Raw genomic sequence first — 18014 nt, forward strand, 5'->3', positions numbered from 1 at the left:
GTGATGCCCAGAGGCAGAGCAGGTCAGGGCCCTGCTGCCCAGGGAGCTGGCAGCCTGGTTTACTGGTTCAGAAAGCTGCTGCCACCAGCTGCTCCAGAGCCTGGGCTGCCAGTCCAGAGCTTGGATGAAGCAGGGGTGATTCAGGTGAGGCAGCCAAATGTGCATTGTGAGTGCAGTTTACAGTCAGGAGGTCAGTGATCACTTCACCTGAGTAGGCAGATACGAATGCACAGCTCATTGTATCAGTGACTGTCATTATACATTGCAAAGCCTTAAAAGTACTGGCCTACTATTTGGGGTCTGCCATCACCAGTTCCAGTAGGACCAGCGTGAAAACAAACTGCTAGAAACAGGGATACTAATTAGAGAGATGTGTTTTCTCCTTCCCAATGAGAGAAATCCGTCTTCCCTCTCCTTTCCTGAGCTCTGTGTGCAGCATCCCTGAGTGAATGACATGGTATGGTGTTCATGGATTTAAGGCAGGGGTTGAATTCTGTAGAAGGAATGTGCTGGGAAACGTTTCTTGTTTATAGTATGCCTTAGTCTGAGGCATATGTAGGTTGGAAAAGTAAATAGGAAAATTGGAAAGAAAATACAAGAAAACAACTGAAAATTCCTGAATATGTTTCAAAGCCAATAGGGTGCTATTCCTACATTGTATAGGAGGGTGTGAGATGGTTTCTGTGGGATGTAGTCTCAACCATCAGTGTGATTCATTTGTACCTTTGCCACTTAGGACTGGTCTGCAGTCCTCAGGAGTTAGGGTAAGTAAAGCCCTGTCTTCTGCCAGGGTGAATACAGGGAGAAGGAAAACTTCATCCTGTTTGATAGTGCCTTTTTAGCTGAAGTGCTGCCACTGCTGGCATGACATCAGGGGTTCCCAAAACCGGTTGATTGCTGAGAGAGGCTTTAATCTGTAAAGACAGACATGAGGGGTAAAAGGAATTAAATGCTTAATTAATTGTTTTATACTTACTATTTCTTGGAGCAAGACTAGTTTTCCACTTTGCCATTTTGTGTACTTGAGGGTTCTGTGTGCTCTACTTGAAGCTTTACAGAAATTTGGTTAAGAAACCTACACATCAGGGGTAATAGGGTTCTGAATTAGGTGAGGATTCTCATTCTACTAGTTGAATACTGGACATTTTTAATAGGAAAATGTTTGAGGCTACCAACATAAAGAGGTTATTTGCCTAATATTCTGTATCAGTCACAGCACTCATACAACCATTCAATGCTCCAAAGGGTCTAAAATGAACCTGTTGCCTTAGCTTTGACTTTTGGTGGCAGTTCTCTTCTGTTTTCATGGATTCTTAAAACATTTTTCATCAGCATTACTTTGGTGTGTCCCCTTCTGTTAGTTCCTTGCTTCCCACATGCTGTTTTATGTGAAAGTCTTTGTGATTTGCTTTAAAAGAATTAAATCCTTCACGGTAGTAGAGATGGTAACATGTTACAGTTCCTATCCACCCGAAAATGGCAGCAGTTGACTTGTAGCTTTTCATATAAACTGAAGTTTTCACTCAGAAAAGTTTCCACTTAGAGAAGGTAGCTATTAATTACTTACCTATCGATGTGTCAATATGCCACCCTCTCATTAAATAGTTCCCTTGTCTATTTCTCTCTGAAACTACAAAGCACTCCTTTCTGCAGAACAAGCTTGCTGACATCTTGACACTTCCCTAATGTTTTCAAATCCTGGCGGATTTGAGAGAATTAGTGGATTTATTTGAACTTCAGATTCAGGGCTTGTAAGGAGGCACAGATGAAAGCTAAAAAGGTTGACAAAAATGCACTTGCAGTTGCAAGTGCTGGGTTTGGCATAGTTATCTTTGGCAACATGAGTCTCATCAAATCCAGGAACTCCAGTGATCATAAATCTGTTGTGATACCAGTAGTTGTCTTGTATTTCAGTGGTCAGTACTACCTCCACTATTGTTAGATTGGACCCTGGGGAAATGCAAAGGGAAGTGCAAGTCTCACCCACAGTGTTTTGGTACCAAGCAGGCCAAGCACTCGGAGAAGATCCTTATCTTCACTTTACAGATGAAGGGTGAGGTTAATGGGTGAGACCAAAATGTAGAAGAGGTCTAAAGCAAGTATTAGGTGGTGGTTTCTCCTTTTGCAAATGTTAGTCCAGAGACTAAATGCAGAATGTCCCTGCTTTCACAGATCACACTCTGCTTTTCTCTTTCCAAAGAGCAGTGCTTTTACCCACAAGAGACCTAGAAAGAAAAGTCCACCCAGGAAGGAATTGTATTCAATTATGGCATTGCGAAGGATCATTTCAAGAAGCGATTTTGGATATTTTGATGGTCCATGGATTTGGAAGATCTGTCAAATTCTCAACCATGATTTTATTTTAAGGAAAGGATTTGTGTAGTGACATTAGAGCTATGTGCATGTAGCAGTTAAGTAAAGAGAGCAAGTAGGTGGCACCTATTTTGCTACTATTTCTGCCACTTCACTTTCTGAGTATAATACTTCTGTTTAAGTGCTCCTACCGTCTCCTGGTGAGCACAGATGTCTGGTACCTGGCTCTGTGCAGGAGATGATTAGATCAGTAGGGGCTGAGTTTATAAGTTGCACCTACTCATCTTGTTTTCTTTTTCGGTTCGTGTCCATTACTGATTCCAGGTTTGTGTTTTAATGCTATAAATATATTGTGCCATGCATCTGTCTATTTGGGGAGCTAATCCTGTTGTGGTAGGCATCTGCTTCAGGAGCAGCCTAGATAAACAACAGCACAGTCAAGTGCCAGCCTCTGTTATTGTCTGTAGTGGGTTGTATCACTGGTGTTAGTGTAATGCAGGAGTTAAAAAAGGAAAGATGTTATTTGCAGCATCAACTCATTAAAAATATTCTGTACAGATTTTTCCAAAAGAGTAAGCAGACCAAGCACAGCGGGCTCAGTGCCAGGGTATGTAATAGCTTCACACAGCATTAGTTGAAGCTCCAAGCTGGATAAAAGGCAGCTTTTTATGGGTTTGTTAAGTATTCCTTTAAAAAAAAAAAAAAAAAAAAAGGAGAAAGGTTTGTGTACAAAAGTAGCAAATTAATTCAGTTCTATCAGAAAGTAGGTCAGTGACTGACCTCCTGATAGCATGAGGCAGCAGTTTGTAGCAGAAGTGACAGCTCAGCAGCACGAACCCTCCATGTCTCCAGGAAACTTGTTTTGACAAATGTAAACACGTTATATCCTGTATTCCTCTTACTTATTTATTTTTTTGCTGCTGCATTAGAAACCACAAACTGTCACTCTCCATCCCCTTTCTTCACCCTTTCTGGTCCCCAAAGGGAAATGCCTTGTAATGTAGCTAATAATTTTTGCAAGGCTGTGTAATGAGTAAGGCGTTCCAGCAGGGCTGGGGTTTTCTTTTGACAGCCGAAGTTGAGCACTGTGAACCAGACTTGACTAAAATCCAAACCAAAGTCTTTCCAATGGTGAGGGAAGTCAGTGGAAACACAGGAACTGGATTAGTTTAGGATCCTTGTGTCCTAGGCTTGCTTTGCTTTGTGCTGAATGAATTTCTTTCATATGGCCACGTGCCTCTTCAATATTCCTGTCGCCAACGTTGGCATCCCTTTTGCTGAACAGACAGCGTTTTGAACACATCCTCACTGTGGCCCAGAAAATCCTGAAACTGAGATGCTTTTGTAGTTTTGAGGGAAGTACCGAAGAGTTGATAAAGGGGATGTTGGCTCCATGAACACCCCATAAATTAAAAATTGCTTCAGAGGACGTGGGGAGTGGAGTAGAATGGAGTGGAGTAGAGTAGAGTAGATATTAGGTAAAATTTCTTCAGTGTGAAGGTGATGAACCACTGGAACAAGTTGCCCAGAGAAGTTGTGGATGCCCCCTCCCCAGAAGTGTTCAGGGTTGGATTGGGCTTTCAGCAACCAGGTCTAAGTGGGAGATGTCCCTGCCTATGCAGGAGGGTTGGAACTAGATGACCTTTAAGGTCTCTTCCAACCCAAACCATTCTATGACATATTTATTTGATTCCTGGGTTTACTGAAATGTGTTGTGAAGGGATTTTGAGTATATGGGGATTATTTTGTCGTTCTTTTTAGCAATGATGTTAGGAACTAGTAAGTATTCAAGTTTGTGTCAGTTTAGTTCATGAGTGCTAAGTGTGGAGGAGAGAAGGATGAACGACCAGCACCTCACCATCTCCAAGGAATCTTTGCACTTCCTTTTCGGTGGAATGGCAACAGGCAAACATGGATGCTGGCTTTCAAGTGATTAAATTCTTCATAGGGCTGCCACATTTCTTCTGCTTTAAAGGGCAGGATGTGGCACAGACAAAGATTTGATGTCTTTTCCCACTGTTACATGCTTACAGAAAAACCATGGAGGAGAAGGAGGAGAGTCAGGAAGAAAGCGACTTCTTCAGGGCCTGGGATTTGCTGGTAAAAACTTGCTGTGCAAAGCTGGTGCAGTTTGGGATCCTTTTAGTTCAAAGCAATTTGAGCATCTCCGTTCCTTGAGGTTTAAGAACTAGAACCAGTTTTTAAGTGCTCCCCCCTCTACCCCTTCCCCCAAGTAGAAAGCTGTAAGGTTTTCCCCCACCCCCAAATGCTCCCAGGAGGTCCTGCCAGACTGTCCAGAGTAGCTTCTTCCCTGTTTCCTGGTGGGTGGCAGACCTCAGTGTAAAGGATATGACACGGTGACCTTTGCAGTGACGTGAAGGTGGGTGTTAGAGCAGTGACAGGAAAACTGCCAACAGTGCAGGTAGTCACTGGTGCCACTTGCCTTGAGATAGAAGAGGCTCTTAGACCCCAGCATCTCTGAAGCATTTGGGTTAGCATCTTGTCCTCGCTGGCTGGAAGAGTGGTGCCCAGGGAATAAGAAAGCTGCAACTCTTCTTTTTAAATTTCTAGCCAGGGGAGTTCGTTTTGCAGTCTTCAACTCAGGCAGGCAGGGTTACCTGTGTGCATCATCAAGAGAGCAGGACAGCTTCATATATTTTCTTTTGCTTTCAAAGTTCTGGTGAGGGCTTGCTGGCACAAATGTAATTTTTATGGCTTTCTTCTAGCAACCTGCAAATAGCAAGAGGAGCTTGCTGGGACTGCAACTATGGGATCAGCCAAGACTCTGCCATCCTCCCTTTGCCAAAACTCAAAGGGCAGAGCAGAGAGGTGGGATGCAGGGAGGTCACAGGAGCTCCTTGCTCTGCTTTTCCCTGATATTGAACCCACCTTCACTGGCCCTGCATTGGTTTGAGTGAGCACAAGCTTTCGTCAAGTAAGGACCTTTTTCTTGTGGGTGGTTTCTTCACATTCACAAACTGGATCCTTTAGGAAAAAATTGTTGCAAGTAAATACGTGATTTTTCTCAAAAAAACCCAACAAACCCCAATAACCAGAAAAAAATCCAGCAAACTTTTTCTGAACAGTTTCAGGTGGCTTTTACCATCCCAAGGTAAGAACTCAAGGAGTTTAAGTTCCTTGTGTTTTCTTCTATACAGCAAAGATGTAAAAATTCACAGGAGAGAGTGTATTTGGGCAGTTGAGATAACTTAAAGTAAAACTTAAGGTTTTACTAGTTTTACCCCAAGGTGGAGGAAAATTAGTGTTACCTTCTGGGTAGTTGCACAGTTGAATGTTTTGACTTAATAGTTGAATCATCTTTTTTTCAACCTCATTGAGTCTTGGACTGGATCCAGTGAAATATTGTATTTCATGTGATGCGCTGAAAGTCTTCATAAATTTTTGTTACTTTGGGGAAGGGAGGTAAGAGCTGCCCCTTGAGTGCTTTTCTAAATGTTCAGCAATCTAAGTTAATTAAGCATGGATGATATCATTCCAGTTAGCAGCACCAGATAATGTCCATACTGATTGTAATGATGTAATGTCCTTTGCTTCCATTAGATCTGTCACAGAGTAAGGCATGTCAGTTGCCAGAGTAGCATCTCAGATGATGAAGAAATTCTGTACAGAGTGTGTGAGGCATGAGCAGTGAAGAGGCTGTATGAAACGCCATCCTCCCTTAATTTTTTGCATGAGTTCTTTCTGGTTGATGTTACATGTTTTGAGTTTTGTAAAGAAACTGCATAGATCCCGCTGGCAGTGATGCAGGCACAGGGCAGGTGGGTAGGTTCTGCAAAGGTACAGTGCTGCCACTCTTCAGGACCTAGGAACCACTTGAAGCACCTCTTTATAGTACAAGTGTTAGGGGAAAAAATTAATTCCTCGATTGCCCAGTTAATTTCCTGAGTGAATTTCCTCTGCATTCGTGCTCAGTATGTGTTCTGAGAGGTGGTGGAGCTTAGGAAATGATACTGGAGCAGGTCGCTGGTGCGAAATATAGAGCAATGGCTTTTAAGTCCTCCCAATGAAGCCCACTTGTCAGTCGCTGAGAGTGCTCCTTTTGCAGTACTGTGCTTTGCTGCTTTGGAGTATTACCAGCATTTTGATTTCTGCCTTGGGGTTGGGCACATCCTGCCTCTCTTTCTTCTCTCCTGCATTGGAAGTCTTCCTGTCCTGACCATCGACAGTGCTGGAGGGAAATCCAACCAACTGCTTGGTTTGTTTGCTGGATGGCAGTCCCTAGCATATTTAGATTCCTCTACAGAAGTACAGAGCAACTTAAACCTCAGACAACAAGAAAAATGAGGATAATTTGAAGTCATTGACACTTCAACCAACTCAATGCTTTGGTTATCTCCTCCTGCTTTGGTTCTCTCCATCGTTTGCCTTGATTCTTTACCTTGATTTACTCTAGGGGGGGGGGCTAGAGTAAAGTTAGCATTGCCACTGAAGCACTCCTCCTTTCAGCTGAGACCACCTTTGTGTCCATTACTGATTCCAGGTTGTAAACTGGGCACCTTATTTATCCCACCCTGAGGAAGAAGAGGAGGAGTTAAGATTTAAGAGCTGCCATGGGCACACTATCTTGAGTACAGGGAAATCAATGTGGACTTGTCTGATGAACGCCGCCACTCTTTTTCCTACATAGACCTCTACAGAAAAATTGAGAAATAAATGCTTCACTTAAGATAACATTGTGTGACAGCTGAGAACAATTAAAACTCTTACTTGCAGCTATATTTTTTTCCCCTTCCTTTCTGTAGTAGGAGGGTGGTGTCTGCAGCTCTCAGTAGCTGATACAAGGTTTTTGTCACTAGTCTGATCTTATCTAGAACAAATATTGTGCAAGGTTATTTATTTTACAGCCTTTTCTCCAGGTTTTGCACAACACACAGATCTTGGTAGATGGGAAAGAGATTTTTTATTTTTTTTTGCTAGAGCCTTTTTGGCAATAAACACACGCCTAACTGTAAGAAAAAAAACCCCACAACCTTTCACAATCAAGATTGTTTTGTGAAGCCCAAACATTTGTGAAGCTTACAAACCCTCAAACTTTGCATAATGTGCCCATCCCTGGTCTCAAACATGAGGTGGCAGGAGAGGGAAGTGTTACTTTTTTTAACCAACAACTTATGACTGTGTCAACACATGACAATTTGTCAAATCTTGCTGTAGTGGTGCTGTAAATTAATTTTTAGCATCAGTTGTGAGTGGTAAACACTTTGTGCGGTGTGAACAGCTCTTAGTACACAGTGTGAGTTGTCAGCAGCTTGTGAGCTACCCTAAAAGAAAAAAAAAAAAAAAAAAAAAAAAAAAAAGAGGAAAAAAAAAAGAAAACATGAAGGAAGGATAAAAGCTCATTTACTAGTACAAAATGGATCTGAGTCTGCAAAAATTCAACATGGAGTATTTTTTTTTACCAGTCAGCTCAACTTTGAAAATTGTTTCTTCCCTTAATAATAATCACCTACAAAGCTGGGAAATCACAACTCTGCAGCCTCTGCATCAAGTAGTGCCTGACAGCAAACAGGTTTCTCAGGCATGTGGCTGGATGAAGTGGAGCCTTCTCTTTGCTCTTGGATTTTGTCTTTGCTTTAAAAGCAGAGCATGTCCCACAAATGCAAGCATGCTCCTCTGTCAGGGCATCTTGCACAAACGACATAAAATACCTGGGAAAAAAAATAAAATGACAGCCCAAAGGGAAATTATGGAGGCTGAGCACTCTGCCTTCCTTGCTGGTTCTCCTTGCTGATTTCAGCTGCTGTGGTGGAGCTGGCAGTGGTGGTTCATACAATAGGAGCAGACATATCGAAAAAAAATTATTTGGTAGAAAAAAACAGTGAATATGTATTGTAGAAAACAACTTTTCAGATACAAATGTATTTTAATCTGTCACTTTAGCAGAACAAGCAGTAATAACTTCCCAATCTAACAATGACTGTTAAGTTGAACATTAATTTGCTCAGTTGTTGAATTGGTAACATGTGTACAACTTACAAGTGAACACCCACTCAGGAGAGAGAAAAAAGAAGTTGGTGCCTGGAATTCCTGGCCTTGCTAAAAATCACCTACAATTTTTGGTGCTTAGTGCCAGTATTTCATCTTGCATTTCCTGCAAATGCTGAAAGTAGAACTAGAGAAAAAACAGCTGTGTGCATTTGTTCACTGCTTTGATATGCTCAACATGTTTTTTTTTCTCAAGCTTAGTTGTTCTCAATTTGGCACCATAGGTGAACTTTGATTGCACCTTGGAGCTTGTTCCTGTAAGCAGGTGGCACATGAGAACCTTAGCATGAGAATTTTATCAAACCCTACTAATGCTAGTTGTAACCTGGTTAGGATTTTAGAAAGAAAGATTATTTGTGTGTGGCTTACAAAGAATTTTCTTTTTTATTTCCTTTTCTAGATATAACTGTAGGTGCTGATTGTATGAAAGAGCTGAGCCACGTCATCCAGCAAACTGTCTAGAGCAGCAGTTGGCTTGCTTGGAAATCACTTCCACGACTGTGTTGTAAGTAAGTATTTTTGGTTGTTCCTCAGAATTTCATAGTTTTACTCTAACATCTGGTAGACTGTAGTGCTGCATGTGGAACTGTGAGCACTCACTCCCATGTCTGAAGCATAGAGGTGAAGTCCTGTAAAAGCTCTTTGCTGACTTTCTCTGAAACTCCAAGACACATTACCTGAACACTTCTGAGAACAGACAGTTACATAGAGGCCTAGACAGAAATTTGTGAAAAAACATATTGCTCTGTTTTGCCATTCACTCTGTGACATGTATGTTTTTTTGAGTGTTCATCCTTGTCTGCATTTTCACACTTCAGCATTTTAGCTGTGTTGGTATAGCCAATGCTTTGAGGACATATTCCATGAGTATAGTCTGAGGTCTACCCAACTCAATTCAAAATGCTTCATGAATAGGTGCCCTAACTGATCAGAGAAGAGTACTGATTTATCTCTTCTGACATGCTGTGGGTAATGGCTAAGGAACCTCACTAGGCTGTGCATGGCTGTGAATTTGTTCAGCTACATCTGTCTCCATGACAAGTTTGTGTTGATAGAAAAGACTCCATTTCAGGTTAAGACAAATGCATTGAGTATGGCATTGAGAAGATGTTTTTACTTAAAATTAATAACATCATCCTTTGACTTGTACATGGAGGGAACCTCATCATGCCATTTATACAGTTCCTTTTGAAAGCATAATCCATTTGGGGATGTTTGTGACCTGAAAGTTGACAACTGTGTCTGGTTCTGGGCCCCTCAGTTCAGGAAGGAGATTGAGGTGCTGGAGCAGATCCAGAGAAGAGTAACAAGGCTGATGAAAAAGGACTCCAGCAAAAGTCCTATGAGGAAGGGCTGAGGGATCTGGGGTTGTTTAGTTTGGAGAAGAGGAGGCTCAGGGGAGACCTCATCACTCTCTACAACTCCCTGAAAGGAGGGGGTAGCCAGGGGGGGGTCGGTCTCTTCTCCTGGGAAGCTATCAGTAAGACAAGAGGGCATGGACTTAAGCTCTTCCAGGGGAGAGAGGGTGATCAGACATTGGAATGGGCTGCCCAGGGAGGTGGTGGATTGTCCATCCCTGGAGGTTTTTAAGAAGACACTGAATGTGGCACTCAGTGCCATGGTCTGGTAGCCACGGTGGTAGTGGATCAAGGGTTGGACTTGATGATCTCAGAGGTCCTTTCCAGCCCAGCTGATTCTGCGATTCTGTATTACTTTCATTTTTCTGCCACTGATGATGCAGGTTATGAGAAGCATAATACAAGAAGTATTTATGATTTAGGTGCATTTTCCTTGAAATGGCATCTGATAACACTGTCGCTTCAGGGAACAAGGGTTGGGAGAGTTAGTGACATAGGGCTCAGTCACTTAACCATATTATACAGCCTGCTCAAAATACTGTACACAAACTAGTTTAAAAAAAAACACCCACAACATCTGCTAATTTTAAGGTCAGGTCTTTCAAACCCAGTGGTAAAGAAGGATTCACTGTTCCAGCGTGGCATTCTGCCTCATGTCCTTATAATCTAACTATATTAGCCTGTTTAATGGTGCCAGAAGGCCACATGCTGGCTCTCTGTGAAGCCCCAAACAGTAGATGCATGCTTTTACGTAGTTAAACAAATGTTAATTGTGATTCATGAATAGTTTTACCCCAACTATTAAGTAATATCAAACACTAAATTTTTCAATCAGTAATTGTTTTTCCAGCTGCTAAGCGGGACCAAGCATTCCGTATTTTGAGTTATTTTTGCAGCTGCTCAGCTGCTTTAAACATAAAAGTTTCATGTTATTTTGTAGGTCTTAGCAGCCTTGAATACACAGTGGGCAAATGTTAGTGAAAGCCTGTGGTGGAAGTGGAATGGTGACAATCTTCTGATGCACCTTGGTTAGCTATGGATAGTTTGGGCTGCATCCACATAAACTGAAAATAGCATCTTGGGCACTTTTGAAAGTTTGTGGTTTCACAGCATTTTCTCACAAAAGTCTGAAGTTTTTTTCTTTCTCACTGTGCTACTTATTACACAGGTGGAAACTAGCTGTTTTTTCCCTCTTGAGACTTTCTGTAAAGGATTCAGCCAGTGTGAATTATTTCATGAAATAATGGTTTGACATGCTGCATCACCTTGCAAGTAGTATAATAGGACAGAATTTTGTCTTAGAAGTACATATCCTTCACTGGTAGATCTGAAGACATTTGCAAATATCTATTAAACCACAGATCATGATGGTAATGGAAGAGATACTGTTCTCGCCCACTATGAAGACTAACCTGGCTCTGAGTACATTGCTCACACTTTCCCAGTAATTCATTAGCCAAACCAGAAAAACAATCTAGCCAGTTTGATGCAGTGGCTTACTGGTAGGTGTTCTTCAGCTGATTGCTCATTTTTATGTGATGTGGAGCAGCATCAAAGCACTTACTTAGGAAATTTTTTTGTGCGTCTCCTTTCTCTGGTTTTCCCACCAGATCTTCTCTGTTGCCTCACAATGCCACTGTTTGCATAAGCAGTTTCTGTAATTCTTTGAAGCTGTGAATAAAACATCTTGTAAATATCACTGATCTGCTTCTTTTGAAGCCATAGTCGTGAACACAGGGTGCACAGACAAAGGACACTTAATGCTGAGAGCTAGGGAGAAGCTGGTGCAAGTAGTGAAGGTTAAATTCTTTTTAATGTTCAGTTGTGTTGGTTTTTTAACACAAAGCAAAAAAGAAGCAGAATAAAAAGTTTCTGCAAAGCAGAAGTGTGAGTGAAACGAAACGTAGTGGCTAGACAAATGAAAAACTATAAGTTGATTGAAAAACACACCAAACTTAAATAACAAAGGCCTGGTAGAAGAGGTGTTCTGTCAGCCACCCAGCTCGGACTGGGCACCCAAATGGAACTCAGTCTGGGTTCAGTTCCCCGCTTCAGTCACAGGTTTCCTGTGCGTTCTCAGGCAACCTCTTTCATCTGCCCCCATGACTGACTTCCTCATTTGTGCAGCAAAGGTCATCCTCTGCCTTTCCACTGTGGGGGTGAAGCCTACTGAGGCTGCTGAAAGATGTGGATGTTGTGACGGGAGGAGCTGGAGGGGGGACTGGAGCAAGAGGGATGCGCTTCCTCTCAAACAATAATTGCCCACGCTCCTCGCATCGCAGTGTTTAGAAGCAGGAGAAATTATTTCCAAATCTAGAAGGAGCTGGTTTGTTTTTTTCTTTCCAAGCCTTTCAGGCCTGTTTCTCAAGATGTTTGGCTGCACCAGTGCAACAGCAGGCATTTGGAGTACTCCCAGTCTCTCTCCTTTCTTCTCACAGTCTGTCACCTCATGGCTTGGCGTCATCCCTGTCTGCTTGACACGCGTGACCCGCCCAAACCCAACAGGATCAGAAATGCAGCTTCTGTCATCTCCTAAGTTACACAGAAATCTCTTGGCATTTTAATACAGTTGTGTGTAAGGACGAAACCAAAGAGTGCCTGGTCAGAAGGTGGTGACCCTAGTAGTTGAGGAAGGTGGTAAAAGGGAGTGGGCCATCACCTTCCCAGCCTCCTGGCATTGTTGCATCTGCTGAGGATGTCCAAATAGCCTGTACCACAGTTGGCCTTCAGCCCCTCTGCTCCTCCACTGAGGCCCTGATAGAGAAATAGTAATTTAAGAGATTTTGGTATTAAATCACCTAGTGCTGATGCTAATTCTGAGTAAGGAATCAGATGTGTCATTTTGTCTCCTGTGGGTTGGTAGTTAAACTTTTCTTGCCCAATATAGGAATTATTTAGCTCTGGGCAGAGGGTGTGGAGCTCCAGACACTGTTTTTCTCTTTCAAACATTAACAGTTCTCTTCTCCAGCCATTGACGAGATCTTGAAAGTACAGACAGGTTAATATGCAGATCAAAACGACATTTTGTTTTCTGTTTGATTCTGTTACAACAGCTCTGGCTGTTTCCTGTCTACCCACCTTCTTACTGCCTTACTTTTTTTGGGCTTGCTTTCACAAACCTTCCTTTGACCTGACCCTCAACTTTCTCTAAGCAGTCAAGGTTAATAAGAGATCTTTCTCTCTGTCACCTGCATAGTCCCCCCATCCCTGCCATATTTTGCTCCTTCTCCCGTGTCCACAGAAATACTTTGAGCCAAGCTTCTCATCTGAACCTCTTTCTGCCGCTGTTTCTCCCTGTCCCAGCCCTTCCATGAGAACTTTCTTTACTGTCATGACTCATGTATGGTAGGATACAGAAGAGACACAAGGTGCTCTTCCCTCCTTCGTCTTCCTTCTTCTTTTTGTTCCTCACATCTGAGTAGCAGCCAGCCTTTATCCAGGGCTGGCTGGCTTGTCCTCAGTAACTCTCATCAAGTTATGTTCCTGTTTATTTTCCAATGCACCCACTAGAAACGGTTTGGTTTGGTTCTGATTTCTCATTCAGATCCCAGTTGATGGCAGCACACAGCAGCCTAAATTCTCAGCTTAGGTGCCCAAAAAGGGTCAGACCAGAGATCTGCCAGCCCTGTCTCTATTACGGCCAGGACTGCACATCTGTACAGACTGTCTGAGAAGGCATCAAGAAGGCAAGTGTAGCACTGGGTACTGGGGGGATGTGCTGGAGAAGTTGTGATTTAGAACCCTCCAGAGACAGGAGTAAGCCTTGGTGGACCTGGAAGCAGCTCCATTGATGTTGATGTAGTTACTCCCATTTTCAATTAAAGAAGAGCCCGCTTCTTGCTTGGAGAGATGCAGTGCAGCTCCAGGTTGGTTGTTGCATCTAAGTTAAAACTCTGAGTCTTTTCAGTTACAGAAAAAGCAATGTCTTGTCCCATCTGAAGCTGGAGAAAAGGCAGCCAGTTTGAGAGGTGGTGCTGCTGACACTCAATGTCCACTTTCTGCCTGCAATACTTAACACTTTCCTGAAGGGTAAAACTGGGAATTTGGTCTGCTTACAGCTCTACGGGATTGGTGCCTGAAAATATAACAACTGTTTAGTTGTCCATTGCTGTTTCAACTCTGTGCCTAAGCTACAAGTAGTGGGTTATTAAACTAATTCAGCTTTATACTGAAGAAGTGATTTTCCTCCTGCAAATCAAGAAGCTGGGTGTTTAATGCAGTGTAATTAACTTTAGCTGTAAGACTCAATATACTTATCTAGGATTATGATTCAATGAAATCTGACTGTGCCCAAATAGGAATTGTAGAAATACTCAGGGATTGTTTTCCACCTTTCCTGTAGACAGCACTGGATGGCTTCTGGTCCTTATGATTTGGCTTACACTGCTGCTTGACCTGTGTGTGGGCAGGAGAAGCTTGAGGTGGCACTGTGTGGTGCAAGAAGGTGAAGCCAAGCAGCTGAAATAATGGGTAGCTTTTCTTCAGTCAGTTTTACATGAGTGGCTTTCTCATTTTGGCATGCCCTGGTAGTGTTGGGCTGAGGAATGAGAAGTAAGCTGTGTCTGGTTTCATTATGATAGTGATTGTAACAGGATCCACAAGATATATGAAATGAAAAGCCTTATAACATTCCAGGCCAAATCTTGCCCAGAGAACAAAACCTGAAATCAGTTCAGTGCCTAAACATCCTTTTGTCTTGCCTCACCCAATGTAGAAATAAATACGGGAATACAAATATTTATTCAGAATTTCCTCTCACTATTTATGAAGTAGGAAGCTGTGTTGAGCCAGTTTCTACACAGAAAAATTTGCTGGCCCTTGTGCATTGGCTTTTATAGCTGTGTGCTGTAATTCTGGAGAGGATTTCTGCCCAAGTAGTCACTAATGAATTTTTCATCAACCACTCTGAACAAATGGGAAAGCATTAGATTTAATTTTTCACTTGCTGAGCTTCAGGGAGAAGTGCAGACTTTTTCAGTAAGATGAGGACACTGGCACAGGTAATAAGTAACTTGGGATGACAGCTGAACAAACAGTGTGGTAAGTGTCCTTGTCACATGCTGAGGGACAAACTGTTACTCGTTCTTCCTAGAGGTATGTCCCAAACCACAACCCTTAATCCAAATGTGACCTTAAGTCATCAGGAGTGCTTTCCTACTGCTATGCTTGTTTTATCTATTATTTCTTTCAAGTATTAATTATCCTGTTGCAAGCAGGAAAGGAAAGTTATACTTTGAGACCAAACTAATAGATTTGGCTGGTTCTGGTACACTGACTTTATATAAACAATGAAATATATAACATTGCTTGGTTACAAGACATGCTGTACTAATCATTCATGCTGCACCTGCCTATTTTTACATCATTTTAAACAAGTGCCAGGACTGCAGAGAATAATAAAACAAGAGATAATCAAGGCAGAACAGACAGGTTTTGTGGTATGAGTCAAAAACAAAACACAAAAACCCTCCAAAAGCCACGAGAACTAAAAAGAAAGAGCCTTTTTCACATAACAAAGTTAAGCTATAATCACTGAATGCAGAGAACATTTTTCTTCCAGGATTGAGTAGTGAGTGTGGATTATGCCAGAGATCCCTGAAGCTGGCATAGGCACAGTTTAAGAGCAGCCAACAGAGCTTGCTAAGAAAGTTACTCTGTTCTGGTTGTGCAGTTGGCTTTGATTCTTGCCTGATCCATGCTGGTTCTAATACTGCTTTGAGTGATGGTTAACTGGGATGGTAGCAATACTGCTATTCTTTTTTTCAGATGTCATGAAGCTGAAGAAGAAATTAATGTAGTGTCCAAGTTTCCTGTTTTGTCATTGGAAGCAAGACTTTCATCTAAATCCGCTTCTGCTCCAGAAGTGTACAGAGTGCAGTATTTTTCAAATACTTCTCAGTATTTGAATTATGTCCAACCACCTGCGTAGTTTGGGAAATAAAATCTAATGTCATCTCCAGCTAGTGAATAATTTGCTTTTCCCTTTTTGTGCCATTTGTTCCACCATTCCTTCTATGCCACAGCTTTGGATTTAGCCTATTTGTTTTAAAATCTACTACTGTGTTACTCTCAGCAGCTGGTGTTTAGATGGGTCCTCCTCCATCTTCTCCAAAGTATTTAAAAGTTCTCTTTGCCTTGTTTTTAAGAATTAGTAGCATGCTGCATAAACTATGAGCTACTGATTCAAGCCAAGTTGTGCCTGAAGCATCACTGCTGATGTACTCCAACTGCTGGTGAATGCTCATTTTGCAGCAGCAGTCTGGAGTTACTGTCAGGCAAAACACAGAAATGGGGCATCACATCATCTCCACAATGCTATCTCAGTCTACTAGCAAAGGCTAATACAGACATGGCCATTGATTTTTCACCCATCCCAGGTTATACTTCTAACAGGAGCATGCATCCACTGTTTAATATTTCAAATACTGTCTCCATAATCTATACATTATTGTTCCACTTAGCAGGGCTCTGTGTTCCATCCTAGCCTTGACACCAAAGTGGTACCCATTAAGCCTGGTTCTTCTGCCCCAGTCATCTCCCTTCCATTTTCATGCTAATGGAGTAGTCTAATCCTCTTTCTGTTGTGAAGTCTCACACCTGTTTCACCTTTTGGTTTCTTTTTTTTATTGTTCTAATGGTTTCACTATTCCAGGATAGATTCCCTGACAGAAAATCCACAGTGCACCTCTCTAGCATCACTCTTATCCCCAGAGTAGCAACCACACTGTTTTATATCACCTCTTCTTTAGAAAACACCATTTGAGGCAGTTGCAGTCTCACTTTATCTTTCCTTGTTTAGAAGATGTGAAAATAATGAATCGTTCTGGGGGAGGTGTGACCTGCGGGATGAAGACACTTGGGAGTGTTTGCTGAAAGCATCGTGAGGGCAATCACTCCATTATCTGAGCATTAGTTTAGAGGGGTGGGAAATCAGTGTGGTCTGAAGTCTCACTGAACCTTGATTCTTCTCCTGTCTGTCTTTTCCGAGAAGGTACTTAATTTTGAAAAAGTTCAGGAAGAGGGGACAAATTTCCAGGATTACCTCTGGGGAAAAGATCCCGCAGGGGAAGGAGGAAATGCTTCTAATAGTCTTTGTGAGGTTTAATCCCAAGAAAATGCCATAAAACCAGTGTTTCCACTGAGACTTGGCAGCGTATTTTTTCTGTAACAGAACCTGGTTTTGGCTTCTTTGTAATACAATCTGATTCAGACTGTTCTGAGTTTACTGAGGAGAGTGAAATATGTTTTTGACAGATGTTTCCTGTGATCCGGCAAATACAAACACTCCTCTGAGATGACAGGCAGCTTGTTTACATCGGAAATCTATTTAATTTTTTTTTTTTAATTAAAAAAAAAAAAAAAAGCTACAAAAAACACATAAACACAAAGCAACATTCAGATCAGTCATTCTGATCAAGGCAGTGTCAATTATTAGGCTGTTAAGGGAACCGATGACTCAACTTAGGCTGAGCGCTGCGGCGGTCTCCGAATTTCGGTTTCATAGCAGATTCTTTTCAGGAATGCTTTTCATTCATACCCGGCGTTTGAACCTTTCTGGAAGCATCTATCACGTTGTGATTGTACACAAGAGACCAGCGTCAGCCCCCGCCAAGTGATTGTGCAGAATTTGGGAGGCATCCCCATGCCTTGATGTGGTACCGAGAGTCCAGTGGGAGAGAGGGGTCCTTTGACACCCATCACATCGCACACTCGAACCCTCCCTGCGCGCCACTGGGTTGTCGGTCAGCAGGTTAAACTTATGAACACGTTCACATCAATAAAATTGCAAAGCACTTTGAATCAGAGAGCAAAATGTTTTGATCGTATCCCGTGCTTAGTAATTCCAGCAAGAGCACTTCTTAAAATGGATGAGTCAGAAATGGAAATGCAAAGCATTTCTCTGAACGGTGGCCGGAAATTGTCTCTGAAAACTGAAACAAAGCCCAGACCGCAGTTTTATCTGTTCGCTCAACAATTTTAGAGCTGTGAAAATCCCTTTGTCTTTGGGAGACATTTTGATTCCTCTCTGCTCGTGCTGGTGCGATCCTTAGGCTGGGTGATCAACCGTGTCAGGACTGTCTGATTTTTTGGTTTTAAAAAATGAGTGCCTGGGAAGTGGCTTCATTGCCTGTGGTGCAGCCTGATGCTCTCACAGCATGTGGTAGAGGTAGGTGAAATTATTAGGCAGTATGGCATGTTGCAATATTTGAGGTCATGTAATATTGAGGAAGAAATTCAGGGGAAGTGAGGGGAGTCACTTAGCTGCCTATTGCCCAGAGCATAGGTTATAAATATGGCACACAAGGTCTACCTGTTCCAACACCAAGTGCTCATTGG

At 42.2% G+C, this 18014-nt stretch overlaps 1 protein-coding gene across 7 annotated transcripts in view; it reads left to right on the forward strand.

Moving 5' to 3' along the window:
* BACH2 (BTB domain and CNC homolog 2) overlaps window positions 1-18014 on the forward strand; it is a 193388-nt gene that overhangs the window by 77059 nt on the left and 98315 nt on the right. For 4 of the 7 annotated variants that reach the window (XM_071741325.1, XM_071741323.1, XM_071741320.1 and 1 more), the window contains one exon: window positions 8720-8828. The gene's annotated coding sequence lies outside the window, so the exon portion shown is untranslated. The remainder of the gene's footprint in view (window positions 1-8719; window positions 8829-18014) is intronic. The other 3 variants (XM_071741326.1, XM_071741322.1, XM_071741324.1) reach the window with 1 other exon arrangement.

The sequence above is a fragment of the Heliangelus exortis genome, chromosome 3, assembly GCF_036169615.1.
Source record: "Heliangelus exortis chromosome 3, bHelExo1.hap1, whole genome shotgun sequence".
NCBI classification, from domain to species: Eukaryota; Metazoa; Chordata; class Aves; order Apodiformes; family Trochilidae; genus Heliangelus; species Heliangelus exortis.